The 17,977-nt window shown below is 43.2% G+C and overlaps 1 protein-coding gene across 4 annotated transcripts in view; it reads right to left on the bottom strand.

The window, feature by feature from the left end:
- Positions 1-17,977, bottom strand: part of PTK2 (protein tyrosine kinase 2) — a 207,804-nt gene that overhangs the window by 158,767 nt on the left and 31,060 nt on the right. For 2 of the 4 annotated variants that reach the window (XM_061123123.1, XM_061123121.1), the window contains exon 3: positions 1,992-2,239. The exons of 1 other annotated variant lie outside the window; for it this stretch is intronic. The gene's annotated coding sequence lies outside the window, so the exon portion shown is untranslated. The remainder of the gene's footprint in view (positions 1-1,991; positions 2,240-17,977) is intronic. One more of the 4 variants, XM_061123124.1, reaches the window with a different exon arrangement.

Genomic DNA, 17,977 nt, shown 5'->3' with positions numbered 1-17,977 from the left:
CTCTCTCTGTCTCTGAGGATCAAACCAATCCATCAGCAAAACCCATTATCCTTGCCTTGAAACTATACCTGAGAGGGCCGTGACCTCTCCCTGCCCACTGCCCTATGCCTGCTGCCGTCCTGCACACGGGTCAAAGCCACATGCCAACCCCGCTCCCTCATCTCCGATCCGGCTGCCCCATACTCCACTCTCAACCCAGCAGCTGCAACTGATCCTTCCTTTCAAAACAATCAACCACACCATCTCATTCCTTTGCTAAAACTCACCAAAAGTTCTCCAGCTCCCCAAGCAGGTGACCTACACACTGAGCACAGTCTGCAAGGCCCTGAAGGCTCCCCTCCCGTCCACACCAGAATCCTCAGCAAGCCCACCCCCGGGGTCTTCTCAGCTCCAACCACACTGACCTCCACTCTGCCTTGTGCCCACACCAGGCATGCATGACCTCAGGGCCTTTACATGGCCTGTCCCTCTAGGTGGGACACTCCTGTCTCAGATAACCACAAGGCTCAAATGTAACTCACTCCACTCACCTTGTCTAACAGTGCAGAGCCATACCCTAATCCCAGTTCCACCTGCCCCAAAGCACAGGCACCTCCTGTGACTTATCCCTGGCCCTTATCCCCTGCCCCGCTGCCCCACTACAACACGCTCTCCACAGCGGGAAGGACACCTCTGGGTCTGTGCACTGTCCCCAGGGCCTCACCAATACGGTCAGTACAGTGTACAGGCCGCACTCCACACCACCCTCTCGCCCCGTAGGAAGGAGGAGATGGCAGAGCGGCAGTCTAGGGCCTAGGTGTCAGAGCCCGACACTAAGCTCCGTGACAGCATGGCCAGCCTTGGTCTTGGCCACTGCGTCACCTCCAAGATCCAGCAAAGGGGTTTGAAAATTATCTACAGAATGAACACGTGCATCATACGTGTTGCAAACCTTGCTTTTCTCCCCAATGAGAATGGAAAAAGAAAAACTGATATGAATTCTAGGAAAACCATATGGAAATACCCTTCCCCATCTGACATAAAAAATATACCACACAACTGAAGTATTCTGATACTCTGAACAGAACTTCCACTGCAGATGTTAATAGAGCCAAATGATACTAGTGTGATAAGATAAAACCACTGGAGGGCTAGCAAAGAATGCTATGAACAAAGTTAGTGAGCAGAAGAACCCTTCACATACTATGTAGGTCTGCTCACTCTGGCTTCCCTACAGAAACCTGAAATAAGAAAGTCACCAGGGGGGACTTCCCTGATGGCCCAGTGGTTAAGACTCTGCTCTTTCGATGCTGGGGGGAGTTGGGGGGTGGGCGGCGTTGTTGTCTGATCCTGGTCAGGGAACCAAGATTCCACATGTCCCAGGGTGCAGCCAAAAAAACATTTTTTTAAAAAAATTTTAAGAAATAAACAATCTTTAAAATAAGAAAGAAAAGAAAGTCACTGGGAAAGAACTATCAAGAAACAAACTGCTTACAAATGTCACAAGAGCAGCTCACAAAGATTCAACCCTGACGTTCCAGTTCTCATACAGTTCTCACGGTTTCCATAGTTTGCCTTAAGTTAGACCAAAACTCCTCGGCAGTACTTCTTAGAAGAGTAAAGCACTGGTAAATGGTTTTATGTCAACCAACAAGAGGAATTCGTAAAAACATATAATGTAATTCACATTATATACACAATTCAAAATTTATCTTGCCTTTCTTTATGCCTCATTAATCAAAAGTTACAGATTTAAATAAAATCAACACTTTTACAACATGGTACCTCCCTTAGCAACTGACAGGTACAATATACCCAACTTCTGTCAGGTGGGTGCCTGTTCTAAGCTTACTTCCATTCAGACTCAGAGAATTATCCGTTCAATGTCACTGTGACTCACTGTCTCCATCACAAACACAGAAAAAAATTTTTCTGGGAAGTTTTAATATCAATTAAAAAGTATGACTTGGTAAGAACTAAAGAAACTTAGTCTTAACAATGGATATAATTACCTTCTGAAGACAAACAGACAACAGGTCTCAAAACACAACATACTCCAAAAGGTGATGGTACTGGTATTACTTGTTTTCCCAGCCAAGCTTCGTGACAATTACCATACCTCCCTTCCGTTACTCTGGAGGAGCTCTGGGGAAGTTGAGGAAGGCACTGAATTTGCAACTGGAAGATGCAAAGGAGCCCCAGTTCTACCCATGGGACAAAGAAAGAGTCATTTCACCATCCTGAACCTCAGTCTGTTCACCTGAAAAACAAGGACAATGACTATCACTTATTGAACCGTGAAAATGTCAGTCACAAAACAGCAGAAGAGCAACACTAATAATAATGAAAATATGATAATAATGATGCCAAGTTAATGCCTACTATGCACCAAGCCCAGTTCCAAGTACTTTTAAAATACTGACTTATTTAGTTATTAAAAACCACTCCCACGAGGCAGACTATCACCTCCACTGCACAGATGAAGAAACTGGAGCACAGAGAGATAACTTGTTCCAGGTCACAGAGCTTCTAGGAGCAGAGCTGAAAATCAAACTCAGCCAGCTAGGCCCACAGTCTGTGTTCCTTACCAATCTGCTCGGTGTGCATGCATGCTAAGTTGCTCAGTCATATCCAACTCTTTGTGATCTCATGGACTGAAACTATTTTCCAGGCAAGAATACTGGAGTGGGTTGTCATTTCCTTCTCCAGGGGACCCTCCTGACCCAGGGACTGAACCCGCTTCTCTGGCGTCTCCTGTACTGGCAGGTGGACTCATTACCACCGTGCCGTCTGGGAAGCCCAATTAGCTAACTGCCTTACACCTATTTTCTCAATTAACACTACCAACGATGTGCTGCTGCTGCTAAGTCACTTCAGTCGTGTCCGACTCTACGCGACCCTATAGACGGCAGCCCACTAGGCTCCCCCGTCCCTGGGATTCTCCAGGCAAGAACACTGGAGTGGGTTGCCATTTCCTTCTCCAATGCATGAAAGTGGAAAGTGAAAGTGAAGTCGTTCAGTCGTGTCTGACTCTTAGCGACCCCATGGACTGCAGCCCACAGGCTCCTCCGTTCATGGGATTTTCCAGGTAAGAGTACTGGAGTGGGGTGCCATTGCCTTCTCCGACCAATGATGTAGATGATGTTAAAATCCACAGGTGACACGTGAACAAACCAAGGAGCAGAGAAATGAAGTAGCATACCTAACATCAAGCTAGCACCGGCACTCGGGTACCAGCCAGACCACACCCTTCAACCACCACCCCAGTGACGCTACCTGTAGAGGCTGCAAAGCTTTCCAGAGAGGGGGGGAGGCAGGCCCCACCTGGCCTCCAGAGGATGACTACTGGGTCACGGCAAGGACCAAGGGACAAAGAGAAAGAGAAGAAATGTGCCTGAGGGCAGAACACGAGACAGACAGGCCACGCTCTCCCCTACACAGTACCCCGCGGTGGTCCCTGGTGTCAGCAATCCTGCCCAGAACACACTCAGACAAGATGCTGAGCTTGCAGCTGGTACCTGAAAGACGCATTCCAAACCACCAGGAGACACCCATCTATCGTAACGGATGAAGCCACACTCAAGAGATGAGACAGAGGGAAAATGTCTTCTAAAAAGGCAGAAAGCCCTGAACCTATTATTAATCTAAATAATCCTGACCTAGAGGGTTCTCAGAGACACTAGTTCATGGCCATTTCTTATTTTGCCACATAAAAGATCAGCACTAAGTTCCAGGTTAAGAATCAATTGAGAGTTTTAAGAGGGAAAACAGGACCCTGACATGTGTGAGAAGACGCTGCTGTAGTTTTTCAGAGCACAACGGCAACAGAGGAGCAGTGACACAGGGTGAGGGAAGACAGTCCCCGAGCCAAACTTTCAGCCTAAACACACTGGACAGGCTACGGGGTCGAGGGCGGCCTGTGTGTGCTAACAAGAGACACAGACGATCAAACGCAATCACGCAGTTAATTAATATGTTGAGACTGTTCAACTTTGAAACTTTCACTGAACAGGCATATACATATTCAACTTACCTCATCATTTCATCATCATATATTTTTTACCCTATAAATCCAATTTATCCATAGTTTGACCACTCACCTTATTTAGCAAACAGCGACAGTATCAAAGCACTGGCTCCCCGAATTAGGTAAGTGAAGCGGAGAGAGCCCAAGGTTCAGAACCTCTGGAGTCTGGTTAAAAACCAGGCCGTGCGGCTGCAGGCTGAGCACAGAGGGCTGTAGCTAAAAGGGGCGCTGGGGCCAGGGGGACCCCTGGTGGTAAATGAGCCTCTTCTACAACCTACATTCCTCAGCTATAAAGAGGAACACATCAACCACCTACATTTTAAATTATCCCTCACAGTGGCCTGGAAAAAGAAGGCGTTTCTACAGTGTAACCCAACAGAAGCACCCAGCTCGGATCCAGTCCTGACTCGTTATACTCTGAGTAAGAGGCACCAATGAGGCTTCTCTCTTTCCAAACACAGCTGCACAGTTGGCTGGCTTCCTTTGTCCATCTCCCTCCTCCATGACTCTGGTCTTGTCACACTGGTGTCAACAGATGCTATTCCAACTCAGCCACAAGCATACAGAGTCACTTTTTCAATTCTACCTAAAATTTTTTATCATTAAAAAGTTATTAAACTCAGCCATAAAAAAAGAAAGAAACAAAGCCATTTGCAGCAACATGGATGCAACTAGAGATTACCATACTAAGTGAAGTCAGAAAGAGAAAGACAAATACCATATGATATCACTTATATATGGAATCTGACATATGGCACAAATGAACCTATCTGTTAAAGACAAGACTCACAGAGAACAGACTTGTGGCTGCCAGGGAGGAGGGGGAGAAGGGGAGGAGCAGCTGGGAGTCTGGGGTTGGTAGATGCAAACTATTACATTTAGAACGGATCCTACTGCACAGCACAGAGAACTATCTTCAATATCCTATGTAAACCATAATGGAAGAGAATATTTAAAAAAAGAATATATGTATGTGTATAACTGAGTCACTTCTCTGTACAGCAGAGATTGACACATTATGAATCAACCATACTTCAATTTTTTAAAAGTTATTAAAACCAACACCACCCTTATCAGGATGATTATTACTATTTTAAAAAAAAAGAAAATAACAAGTGCTGGCAGAGATGGGGAGAGACAGAAACTCTTGCATACCATTGGTGGGAACGTAAATGGTGAATCTGCTACAGAAAAAGAACGGAGGTTCTTCAAAGAAGTCAAAACTAGAACTACCACATGATCGAGCAGTTCCACTTGGGGAATCCTACATCAAAAAGAACTGAAGGCAGGGTCTTGAAGAGATCTGCACACCTCTGTTCATAGCAAGTATCCACAACAGTCAAGAAGCAGAAGCAACCCAAGTGTTCATCGATGGCTGAATGCAAAAATGCAGTGTATATTACAGTGGGATATTATTCAGCCTTTGAAAGGAAGGAAATCCTGTGACCTGTGAAACAAGCACAGGTACTGTATGTGTACTGTGTGATTCCACTTATTCGAGGCATCTAAGGTAGTCAAGCTCATAGGAACAGAAAGGAGAACAGTGACTACCAGGAGGCGGGGAGAGGGGAAAAGGGGGTACAGAGCTTCAGATTTACAAGATAAGCCTAGAGATCTGTTTCTCAATGACGTTCATAACACCACTGACCCACACACTTAAGAACAGCTAAGATGGCAAATTTTATGTTCTGTATTTTTTGCCTATCCCAGTAAAAAACTTAAAATGTTAAAACCACTTTAAAAGAATGCATCTCACATTTTACAACAAATCTGCAAATGTGACACAAATATGTCTACCTGTATGGACAAGGGGGAAAGCCTGGAGACATCAGAACAAGCCTGAAGTGTAAGAAGAAGGAAAAAGAGAGACAACAACCTATCCTGGACTAGGCTAGATACTGGCCCAGCGCTGCTGACACTGGTCTGGCACTGGACAAGGGCTTTATGTGGCTTACAGAAATTAACCCCTTAATAAAATCTGAGATCATTACTAGTATCACCATTTTGAAGAAAAGAAACAGGCTTACAGAGGTAAGGGACATAAGATCCGATGAGATTTTGTAAAAGTCAAGGCCACACGTGACTCCAAAGCCTAAGCCTGAAAGCCTCAAGCTGTCCATTCAGTTTGTTTGAAATATTCCTTGAATTCTGACCTTGCCACACAGTAAATATGTGACCTAGGGCACTTTTTCTTTTTTAACTTCTCTTTGACTTGGTTTTCTCATCAGTTAAATGAACTTTAAAATTATATCTACCATTCACAGCTGTTAGGAGAATTAAATATCATAACATAAAGGGCTTTGACATCATCAGGGTATTACTTTGCATCTTCTGGGCTGGCACAGTGACTTAATAAGCACCAGGAATCCAAGAGTACCTAGGACAGACCCCGGGTCCCCAGGAAGCTGAGAGCTCACAGAGGACACACAAGTCCCAATAACCACGCTCCTGGCAGACTGGTTGAGGAAACCCCCAGTAAACCTCCTGCACTGTTCAAGGGTTAAATGGTTCAGAGGTTTCTCTGAATCACTGAAAAAACTGGGAACTGCCTCCATGCTGAAAAGAAGGGGAATGAGCAAATAAAGCCTGGAATATAAAGATGAGTGACTACATACATGTGTAAAAAAAACAGTGTTTGCTAAAAAGTTTTCACTGATACTGGAAAATATTCATTAATTAAAAGAAAAAAAGGAACATGTTCTATAGAGAATTAAGGTAACTCCCAGTCCTAAACTGCAAGGATTTTCAATATATATTTTTAAAGTAATAAAAATAATAAATGAACACAAGAAAATAACTTTTTAAAGAAATTATATCTGGTAAAGTTCCCATTATTTTTCTAAATAACACACAGTCAAACAACACATCAAAAGAGAAATTGAGAAAATGTTCAGCACAGGACTGACAATTAACAACAGAAGATCAAAATCTTTACGATGGAGTTGAAAGAGTACACAGAGGAAATTTTTAACTTTAAGCACTTATATTTAAAGGGCAAAAACATGAGTTGTCTGGGTTTTTTTTACCTTAAATGAGAAAAAGCACTAGCAAATTAAACCCAAAGTAAGTAGAAGTTAAGACAGAACAAGGAGCAGCGCTGGGGCAAAAGGAAAAATAAGTAATAATGACCCTGTCTTCATTAAAAGTTCGGTTCCATCCATCATGGACCTTTCGCATTGATTCTTGACTTCTAAAAATACTGCTCAGACACCACTTATCTTGATGACCAAGTGTTTTGGGGTCCCTGAGAAACGCCTCGCCGGAGTCCTGCCCACACCTTCCCATTCCCACACTCCACTTCCGCCCACTGGCCCACCCGCCACAACCCCAAGGCTCCCCACACCTAGCGCAATCACCTAGGGCTTTGTGAAACTAGAAACATTTCTGCCCAAGGCGTGTTACTCACTCGACTCTGAAAGTTCCCTCCGAGAACAATAAAGGGATTCAATACTTCTTTTTAAACACCAGAATCACAGTAACTAAACTGTAAAAGCATATCTATTTTACTGGAAACAGTTGTGATGCATTTTCTACATTGAACCAACAAACTCCTGAATTCATTAATGTCTGATCTTAAAGGAAGGAGGCAAGCCCTAAAAATGTGTAAGCAAAATCCATGCTTGCTTAAGGCTATTTGCACCTCCTATGAAACAGCAGAAACCCTTCTTATTTAGGTCCCAAGAGCTGGAATAAAAGCAGCAACCGCTCAAATTCACAAGCCACATGGGCAGGGCATGACGGCTTCACAGGAGAGGAGAGTCTGTAACAACTCACTTATTCAAAGATTCCTCCTTCCCCCTTTTTTTGAGATGTTTGAATCCAAGGGAGGTGTAACAGCATGTCCCCTAGAAAAACAGGAAAACTGCATAAAGTACAATAATCAGAGAGATGCTGGGGAGTGAGAACAAGAGGGGCTAAGACTTCAGAGGGCGAAGAACCACAAAGCCGAGCGGGTCTCCTGCAGCTACTTTGAACTTTGGTGTTTATTTGCCAATCCTGTGAACAAGGAGGAGGCTGAGAGCCCAGGCTCAGCATCCACAGAAAACTGCCGCCAGAGGTCAGAGAAGCATGAGAAGCTTTGGCAAGCTAACAACCTAAAAGCAAATGTACTGTCTTTCCTGCCGCACATTACTCAGCAATGAAAGGAAGGGTACTGACGCAGGCTACAATGTGGACAAAATCAGAAAACATTATGCTCAGTGAAAGAAGCCCAACATAAAAGTGTTTAACATGCATATTAAACACTATACAAAATTTTCAACCTAAGTCCCATGAAAGTTTTAAATCTAAAAAATGATTTAAACACTTTACATTTACCTTCAGCTCTTCAATCCATTATAAGACAGTCTAGAGAACAACATTTAAAAAAAACTTCCTAGAAAGATAATCTTTTAGAGAAGAAATTTCTTCAGTTAAATAAAGCCATTATACAGCTTATTCTTCTTTGGGGATATGCCCTGTGCATGCATCTTTAACTAATAATTAAGTGGTTCATTCAAAAGCAGAAAACTAAACATTAGAAACAGATGAAAAGGTATCTAACAAGAACAACTGAAAACATTCGAATTCTGACTGTAGGGGGGAAAACAAGATCGAATTATAAAACATAGGAACATGGGTCTCCTATAACACAAGAGTTACTTAAAATATATATGCCAAATTTACATATTTTTAAAAAACCTATATTGCTTCCCATTATGTGACTGGGAGAATAAGGGCCAAGAATCTGCAAAAATACTTTAAATTTTCCTTTTATAATCATTACTGCATACTTTTATAATTATTTCCTGGGGAAATTTTAATTACTTCAGTTGTGCCTTTAAGTAACTCCAAATCTGATTTTGCTTAAAAAAAAAAAGGTTATAAAATAATTATATCTGTACAAAATGCACTTAAAGAATTTATGAGAGAACATGCATTTATTTTTTGCTCTACATACACAGTCTAGATATGATTACAGGTGGTTTAAAGCACGGTCCTCTCACTGGGATCCTTGAATTACCACCTAAGAACTCGGAGTACAGGAATTTCCTAATGTATATTTCCCAAGCCTTAAATGGAAATCAAATATTATCTTTAAGTAAGAAATAGAAATATGAATTCATCTAAGAAGAACAAAAGAGAACACAAAATTACAGCATCACCACCCGCAGGGTTTCCTGTAAAATGTAATTACACATTCCTAGTTCCAAGATTTCCAGGGCATTTACAACTCTTTCCATGTGACCTCGAAGTTACCACCTATACTTGCTACAATATGATCTCTACATACAGTTGCTGACTGAAATTCTTTCTTCTGCTGAAAACTATACTCAGGACAATCTCATTCCAACATCCACAAACTCAGTCATTCTCCACCTCATTCTCACAGTTGTCTAAGAAACCCAAGTCTCCTCTCTGTACATCTATCACAATCCACAGTGAACCCATTTTTGTCTCCCTTACAGAGTCAGTCACTGAAAAAGAAGGCACCCTTGGAGTCTGCTGCTCAGCTAAGGAAACCACTCTGCTCTGCCGTCTGGGAAAGCTCCCGACAGCAGCCGCAACGTGTCCTGGAGTAACACCACCATCACGATTACTGCGTAAATGCTGTGCAAACACCATGCTTTCTACCCTCTTCCAGATAAAATCCACTTAAGAACTGACACCACTTTCACAATCAGAACATCCTGCAAGAAAAGCTACACCCTGTCCCCTTTCCCATCTTCTCACCTGAACAAAAGTCAGATCTGGGGAGCCGGGGGGTTTGGGAGCAAAGAGAAAGGCAGGTACATTTTCTTCAGTCACCTAGAAGTGTGCGTCACACAAAAAACTCCTCAGTACCTAACGAGTGCAAGTTTATGCTGAACTTCGCACCTAAGTCAGGTCAAGTCAGAGTCACTGAGTCCGACTCTTTGCGACCCATGGACTAGACAGTCCATGGAATTCTCCAGGCCAGAAAACTGGAGTAGGCAGCCGTCCCCTTCTCCAGGGGATCTTCCCAACCCAGGGACTGAACCCAGGTCTACCGCATTGGAGGCAGATTTTTTACCACCTGAGCCACAAGGGAAGCCCAAACTAAGGATTTATTCTAAAGATTAAAAGTCACACCCAAGAGAACAAATATATTTTTAGTAATTTTTTAAATTTTTTATAAATTATGACAAAATTAAGCACACAGGTGATCAGTTTTCTCAAATATGTTAAATACCCCTGTTACTGACACACAAGGCAGTGAAGTTCAGCTCTGAACAGTGAAAATGCAGCTCCAAGACTGACCAAGTCTCATTTGCCCTCAGCTACCAAGAGGATCAATTTAGGATCAAGAGTTTCCACATAAATGCAACAGGCAGCCTGCATCAATGCTGCAGGTCCAGAAGAAAACTACCACTTGAGGACACCCAAATCTTTCCCATTTAAATCTGAAGAATGAGTCTGATCTTGGTGCCTAAAAGTCACATTCACCCCTTGTTCTGGGGTATGTCTAATGTGATACAGAGGTTATGAGAAAATGTCATACATACACCCAAATACCACTATTCTACCAAGCTTTTATATTTCAAAACCACTGTCACTAGTAGGTAGAAACTACATAGCGGGTACACACTTCTTCATTTTATGATATGTCACTTCACAAAGGCTTACATAATGAAAAATTAATATTTAAGCTGTACTAATCTCAATTTCATAAACAAAGATATTGTTTTAAAGGGAGACACTGTTACTAAAATATACATCAAAAACTACAAGAAGAGCCAAAAATGATTCCAAATCTCCAACCAATCATCTGCAAGATTGGGGGAAAAACTCTCCTTCAGCAGTGCAGAGCACAGGGCTAGGGTCACGCAGGTGCTGGGCAGTCTGCTGACCAATGAAGATCTCAGGCGTCTCCCTTCTCACGCTCACTCACCAGGCCCAGCTACACTCACTGCTCACTACACTAACACATCACTGACAGATGAGCAAGTGGCTGGAAGAAAATGACCTTTGCTTGAAGGAGTTGGGATTAATGGTTACGGTCAGGACAAACAACAAAGCATGTGGTAAGCCAGGTGAGAAAAGCTATTTTGCATGAAACACAATGCAGAATAAACCAAACATCCCATATCAGTATAATAACAAAACAAAATGAAAATTTTGCCAAAAGAAAGAACAGGCTTCCCTCTGTCAAAATGGAAATTGCCTGAGATTCTGTAGATAGTAAAATCAGTAGCTAGGAGCACATCAATGCTGTATATTGTCATCCTGCTTATTTAACTTATATGAAAAGAGTGTATCATGCAAGATGCTGGGCTGCATGAAGCTCAAGTTGGAATCAAGAGTGCCAGGAGAAATATCAGTAACCTCAGATATGCAGATGACACCACCCTTATGGAAGAAAGCGAAGAGGAACTAAAGAGTTTCTCAATGAAAGTGAAAGAGGAGAGTGAAAAAGTTGGCTTAAAACTCAACATTCAAAAAATGAAGATCATGACAGCCGGTCCCATCACTTCATGGCAAATAGATGGGGAAACAATGGAAACAATGACAGACTTTATTTTTTTTGGCTCCAAAATCACTGCAGATGGTGACTACAGCCATGAAATTAAAAGACGCTTGCTCCTTGGAAGAAAAGTTATGACCAACCTAGACAGCACATTAAAAAGCAGAGACATTACTTTGCCAACAAAGATCCATCTAGTCAAAGCTATGGTTTTTCCAGTAGTCATGTATGGATGTGAGAGTTGGACTATAAAGAAAGCTGAGCACCAAAGAACTGATGCTTTTGAACTGTGGTGTTGGAGAAGACTCTTAAAAGAGTCCCTTGGACAGCAAGGAGATCCAACCAGTCCATCCTAAAGGAAATCAGTCCTGAATATTCATTGGAAGGACTGATGCTGAAGCTGAAACTCCAATACTTTGGTCACCTGATGTGAGGAACTGACTCATCTGAAAAGACCCTAAAAAAAATAATTAAAAAAAAAAAAAAAAAAAAGACCCTGATGCTGGAAAAGATTGAAGGCAGGAGGAGAAGGGGACAACAGAGGATGAGATGGTTGGATGGCATCACCAACTCAATGGACATGAGTTTTAGCAAGCTGCAGGGGTTGGCGATGGACAGGGAAGTCTGGCATGCTGCAGTCTATGTAGTCACAAAGAGTCAGACACAACTGAGCGACTGAACTGAACTGATGAAGAAAGAATGGATGAAGAAAGAATGGATAGACAAAACAGGATAGACTCTTGCAAGGAAACACTACTCAGCAATAGAAAGGAACCAACTACACAGCAATATAGACGAATCTCTACTACATCATGCTAAAAATCACCTTTCACAGTTATAAGCAGTGTACCATTCTGCTGACATGAACTCCCAGAATAGGCAAAAATGACCTGAAGTGGAAGCAACACAGTAGTTATGGGGGGAGGGGAGCAACGAGTGGTTGGGACAGGGACTGTGACCATGGAGGGGCATGAAGGAACTTTCTGGGGCCCTGGGACCCTCCTAGGCACTAAAGCCTTGCTGTGTCCTCCATTTCTTGTTTGTAGGAAGAAGGTTTCAGCCTCCAAGACCCTCCCTGAGTTGCAAAGGACAGATTCAAACAGTTACTAATTAGAGGGGTAAGGGAATGCAGAAAGAGAGGAGGAGCAGTAGAAACAACAGCGTGTGAATAAAGCAGGGCCCTGGTTCCTCCTCAAAGGGTAGATAACGTGTAACCACCTGATACAGGTCTTCTACAGCAACTAAGGGCCCACCCAGGTGGAGGACCGTAACTTCAGGCTGAGCAGAACCCAAACTGGATGGAAGTGCAAGACTGGTGATTGAGATTCCTTGAACACCACCTGTTACCTCTCACCAGCCAATCAGAGGAGGGTCACATACCCTGCAGTCGCCCTCTCCCCTGGAATTTTGCCCCAAGAACCAGCCAGGATTCAGGTCTTTTGAGCATGAGCTACCCATTCTCCTTGCTTGGCCCTGCAATAAACCTCTCTCCTTCAAATTCCAGCATTTTGGTTTGTTTGGCCTCCGTGCAGGACAGGCACACAAACTTGGATTCACAACAAAATGACAACGGTGTCTACATTGTGATAAGTGTGTGAGCTGCAAAGGCAATGTTAACTTTTGTAAATTTGATCATTACATGAATTACATCACGGTCATTCTGTTCTTTCCACACTGTTCATGGGGTTCTCAAGGCAAGAAGGCTGAAGTGGTTTGCCATTCCCTTCTTCAGTGGACCACGTTTTGGCAGAACTCGCCATCATGATCCATCCATCTTGGGTGGCCCCACAAGGCACGGCTCACAATTTCACTGAGTTAGACAAGGCTGTGGTCCATGTGATCAGTTTGGCTAGTTATCTGTGACTGTGGTTTTCATTGCGTCTGCCCTCTGATGGATGAGGATAAGAGGCTTGTGGAAGCTTCCGGATGGGAGGGACTAGTTGTGGGGAAAACTGGATCTTGCTCTGGTGGGCAAGTCCATGCTCAGTAAATCTTTAATTTTCTGCTGACTGGTGGGGCTATGTTCCTTCCCTATAGTTTGGCTTTGGCAGAGGTAATGGTGACCTCCTCCGAAAGGACCTATACCCGCATGCTGCACCTCCCAGGAATGCCGCAGTCAGTCCCTGGCCCCACGGCAGGTACTGTGGACCCACGCCTCCACCGGAGACTCCCGAACACTCGCAGGCAAGGCTGGCCCAGTCTCTTGTGGGGTCACTGCTCCTCTCTCCTGGTGCACACAGGGTTTTGTTTGTGCCCTCAAAGAGTCTCTGTTTCCCCAGTCCTGACTCATCGCAGTATCTAAGTGGTAAAAAACACGACCACTGCAACCTACTCTCACAGTAAATACACATGTGCACGTACACGGAAAGACAGAGAGAGGGTGGGGTGGGGAAAGAGGAAAACAGGGTTGGGGAGGGCGTGCAGGCAGATGTAACAGAACATTGGTCTAGCATCTGGTGAATGCAGGTGAAGTGCGATATTCAGGAGTTCCCTATACCACATCTTTACAACTTTTCTATAAAAGAAAAAAATTTTTTTCATCTAAAAAAAAAAAACACACACTGTACTCTTGAAACACTGTAAAGCAACTATACTTCAATTTTAAACAATTAAAAAACAAAAAACAAGGAGCAGCAAACTAGAAAGGGGGCTGGAGGGGCTTTCTGAGGCAGTCAACCCAAGGTAGACCACTGTCATTTTGCTGTTAAGCCCAGTTCATGTGCCCAAAGCACAAGGAGGCCCAACAAACCAAAACACTGGGATGTGAAGGAGAGAAAAAGGTTCACCGCAGATAAAAAGGCAAAAGGCAAAAGCTGTGTTACTGCACACTGAAGGCAACAAGTGTTCATACTGCAGATCCCAAGTCACCCAGAAAGGCTAAAAGTGAGTTTGCTATCTTTCAGTACATTTTGTTTAAGAGACCCGGTAAGTATCCTTTAAAATATACAGGAAAATAAATACGGTTATATATTTTTTAAGTGTATAATCCACTTCTTTTTTCCTATTCTGCGTATACAATAACTTTAAGCAACTTGTACCAAAACCTCTCAGGAGACACTCCACACGTGTGCAGCAACAACACGAGCCAAATCAAAGCGAATACCCCGCGAACCGTCCCCCAAGTTCATGCAACAGGACCCCCGCAGCACCTGGAAATGCCGTCAACTGAAGGAAGCACCCCAGCCTTCTCCTCGGCCTCTGGACCAGGATTAAGTTAATGCAGGGTCCAGCGGAAAACACAGGGATGGAGTCAGATAGCAGAACATAAGCAGGACAACTTCACCCTCTCTTCTGTTCCTCAATACGCTGCCAAGAGGCCACTAGCGGATCTTGACCATGTGTTCACTGCACAGAGGGTGGCAGGCAGGAGCTGCAGTGAGCCGGGCTGGACACACACACGGTAGGAAGCTTTACGTGTCCAGGGGAGAGTAAGGAGGGCCGCAAACACAGAGGGGCACGTGCAACAAAGGGGCAGAAACCAGCTTCGCTGTACCACTGACCCTGCTGCAACCACACAGAGTGGTGTCCTCCCATCATAAAGTCATTAAGTCATCATTTAAAACAGTGGCCTTCTTACTTTCTAAAGTCAAACAAATTCTGATTTTTAAATAAAAATTAAAACCCTCATACACAACCTTGCACTTTAATTTCCCTCCCCACTCTATACATAAACAAGGGCCTACTGGGAAAAAATGCTAAATAACTGCTCTGGAGGACATCAAAAAGCACCACAGAGCAATAACAAGCAACTCTCCTGCATGCTTCTAAAAAACTGTACTTACAATTGCAATTAAGTCTTAAGCTCAGTGAAGCCAATGTGTATCATTTTCTGTGTGCGTTCTTGGTATTTCTAGCAGTGTAAAATATACCTGTATCCTACAATTACAGCTGACTAAACAAAACAGCTGAAGACTACATAATTAAATTTGTCTCATTAACCAGAGAAAACATTATTTATTAATTGTAAACGCTGGTAAAACTATTTTTCTCCAGAGCTACAAGAACCTGAAATCCCCTAAAATAATTTAACTTCTAAAACATCTTTTACTTATGCTAATTACACATCTGTAATATACAATCATGTTATATGAAGATAAACTACATTATAAAGGCTTTAGAGATCATGAATAAATAAGCATACAAAAATCAGCCAAGGACTTCAAGGTTACATGTTTTCAGAAGCTGTGTCTATGGCTAAAATCTACTTCACTTAAACTTCCAGGATACCTCATCCAGAAAAATAAAGTTTAATCCAGCCTGAAAGAAAACCTGAGCTCAAGTGTGTGCAGTATCTGTGTGTATACACACAGAAGTCACCTATCTTTGAAGCCTGGGGTACAATTTCCATACAGGAAGACCTCCAGCCCAGGAGCTCTGATGAACGTCCTCTGTGGCGTGGCCACTGCCACACGGAGGAACGGCTGCTTTCCGTCGCCCCAAGGAGGGTCCTCATGTCCCCGGAACACAGGTCTCTGTCCGGCAGCCCAGGCAGCCACTCACCTCATCTCTGCTCTCAGAGCTCTGCCTTTACCAGGATGTTACATCAATGGAACCCCAGCAACACGAGCGCTTCATGTTCTCAACAGGCAGAATGCTTTGGAGATGCACCACTTTGCTGCCTATGTTGGTAGCTAACTCCTTCCTGTTGCTGCTGCTGAATAGGATTCCACTGCAGGGGTGGACCCCAATCTGCTCATCCATTTTCCAGCTGATGGGCATTCAAGTTGTTTTCCATTTTAAATGATTATGAATAAAGTTGCTATAAACATTCATGCACACGGACATAAATTTTCATTTCTCTTGGATAAATATCTCAAAATAGGATTACTGGATTGTATGATAAGTATATATTCAACTTTATAAGAAACTGCCAAATTGTTTTCCAAAGTGGTTATACTTTGCATTCCCACCAGCAAAGCAAGAGAGTTCTGTTTCACATCTTTGTCACTGGACACTGTCACCTCATGTTGTCTAGTTTTAATGTTAACCATTCTAACTGCGTTGCAGTGGTACTTCAATGTAGTTGCTGTCTGCCCTTCCCCAATCTTTCTGTGTGCTTATTCTTATCCATATGAAATGAACGAAACAGGAGCTCCAGCTGCGCAATCGGTTAGCACATGGTACTTATATGGCAGTGAAATGAACGACATACCTACTCAAACCCTTTGGCCGTATTTTCAATTGAAATTTTTACTGAGATCTTTTCTTTAAAACTGAAGTATAGGGACCTCCCTGGTTGTCCAGCAGTTAAGACTCGCACTTGCCAAGCAGGGAGGGCAGGTTCAATCCCTGGTCGGGGAACAAAGAGCCCACATGTCACATGGTCAAAAAATAGAACTTTTTAAAAAACTGAAGCATAGTTGCTGTACAATGTTACCTAAGTTACAGGTGTACAATACAGCGATTCACAATTTTTAAAGGTTATGCTCCATCTATAGTTATTATAAAACACTGGCTATATTGCTCATTTTGCAACTTACTTTATACCTAATAGTTTGTACCTCTTACACCGCCAACCCCTCTACTGTCCCTCCCCAATACCCTCTCTCCAGGGATAACCACTAGTTTGTTCTCTGTAAGTCTGATTTTTTTGTTGCTGTATTCACTAGTTTGTTGTATTTTTAGGTTTCACATATAAGTAATAACACATAGCACTTCCCTTTCTTTGACTTATTTCATTTAGTATAATTCCTCCCAAGTTCATCCACTTGCTGCAAATGTTCTTTTAAGAGACCTCTATCCTTTCTAATAGACAGTTAAAGAAGAAATGCTGAGGAGTTGGTGTATTCTGATTTCAGAATTCATTAGGAGTAGACCAAAGCCTATAAAAACCACAGGAAAAGAGACAGGAACGGACCCATTTCCCTAGTTTTCCCAGTATTTGGGGAAACCATCTCTCTACTGAGTCTGAGCCGGGAACCCCGGACTGTGACCCACCAGCAGAGCTCTGCAGAAACAGCGGTGACGCAGGTCAGCACAGGTGACACAGACATGCCGAAAACAGGCACCGCGGTCGACGTGCGGCTAACAGTGCGGAAAAGAGGCGCGGTGCAGAGGGAACGACCTGCGACTCTCACTACGAAAGCAAGACCCACAGCAGGACCATCAGGCAAAGATTTACGGTAAAAGAACCTGAAAACTTGATGACCACCAAGTGAAACCTTGGGCAAGTTTCTTAATGTCTCCAAGTCCAGCTTCTCTATAAAATGGGAACAGTAAGTGTTACCTTACTGAACTATTATAAAAAACCAAATAATAATCTGACACATGACTGACACATAAATGGCAGCTATTATGATGATGACTATTTCCTTCACCCAAATTCCTGAATCACAATGTAAGACTGGAAACATAAAGACGCGCTCTTCACAGAGCTATGAGCATGAGACTGAAGCCTCAGACAGCAGGTAATGTGCACGCAGAGGACCCACTGAACTAAATGCAGGGTCCTGACCATACAGGAGAACTGCCAGGCATTTACAGAAGAGCTGCCCTGGAGCTGGCAATCA

This window comes from Dama dama, chromosome 21 (assembly GCF_033118175.1).
Source record: "Dama dama isolate Ldn47 chromosome 21, ASM3311817v1, whole genome shotgun sequence".
NCBI classification, from domain to species: Eukaryota; Metazoa; Chordata; class Mammalia; order Artiodactyla; family Cervidae; genus Dama; species Dama dama.
Note: the sequence above shows the minus strand (reverse complement) of the source record. Positions and strands in the feature narration are given on the sequence as shown.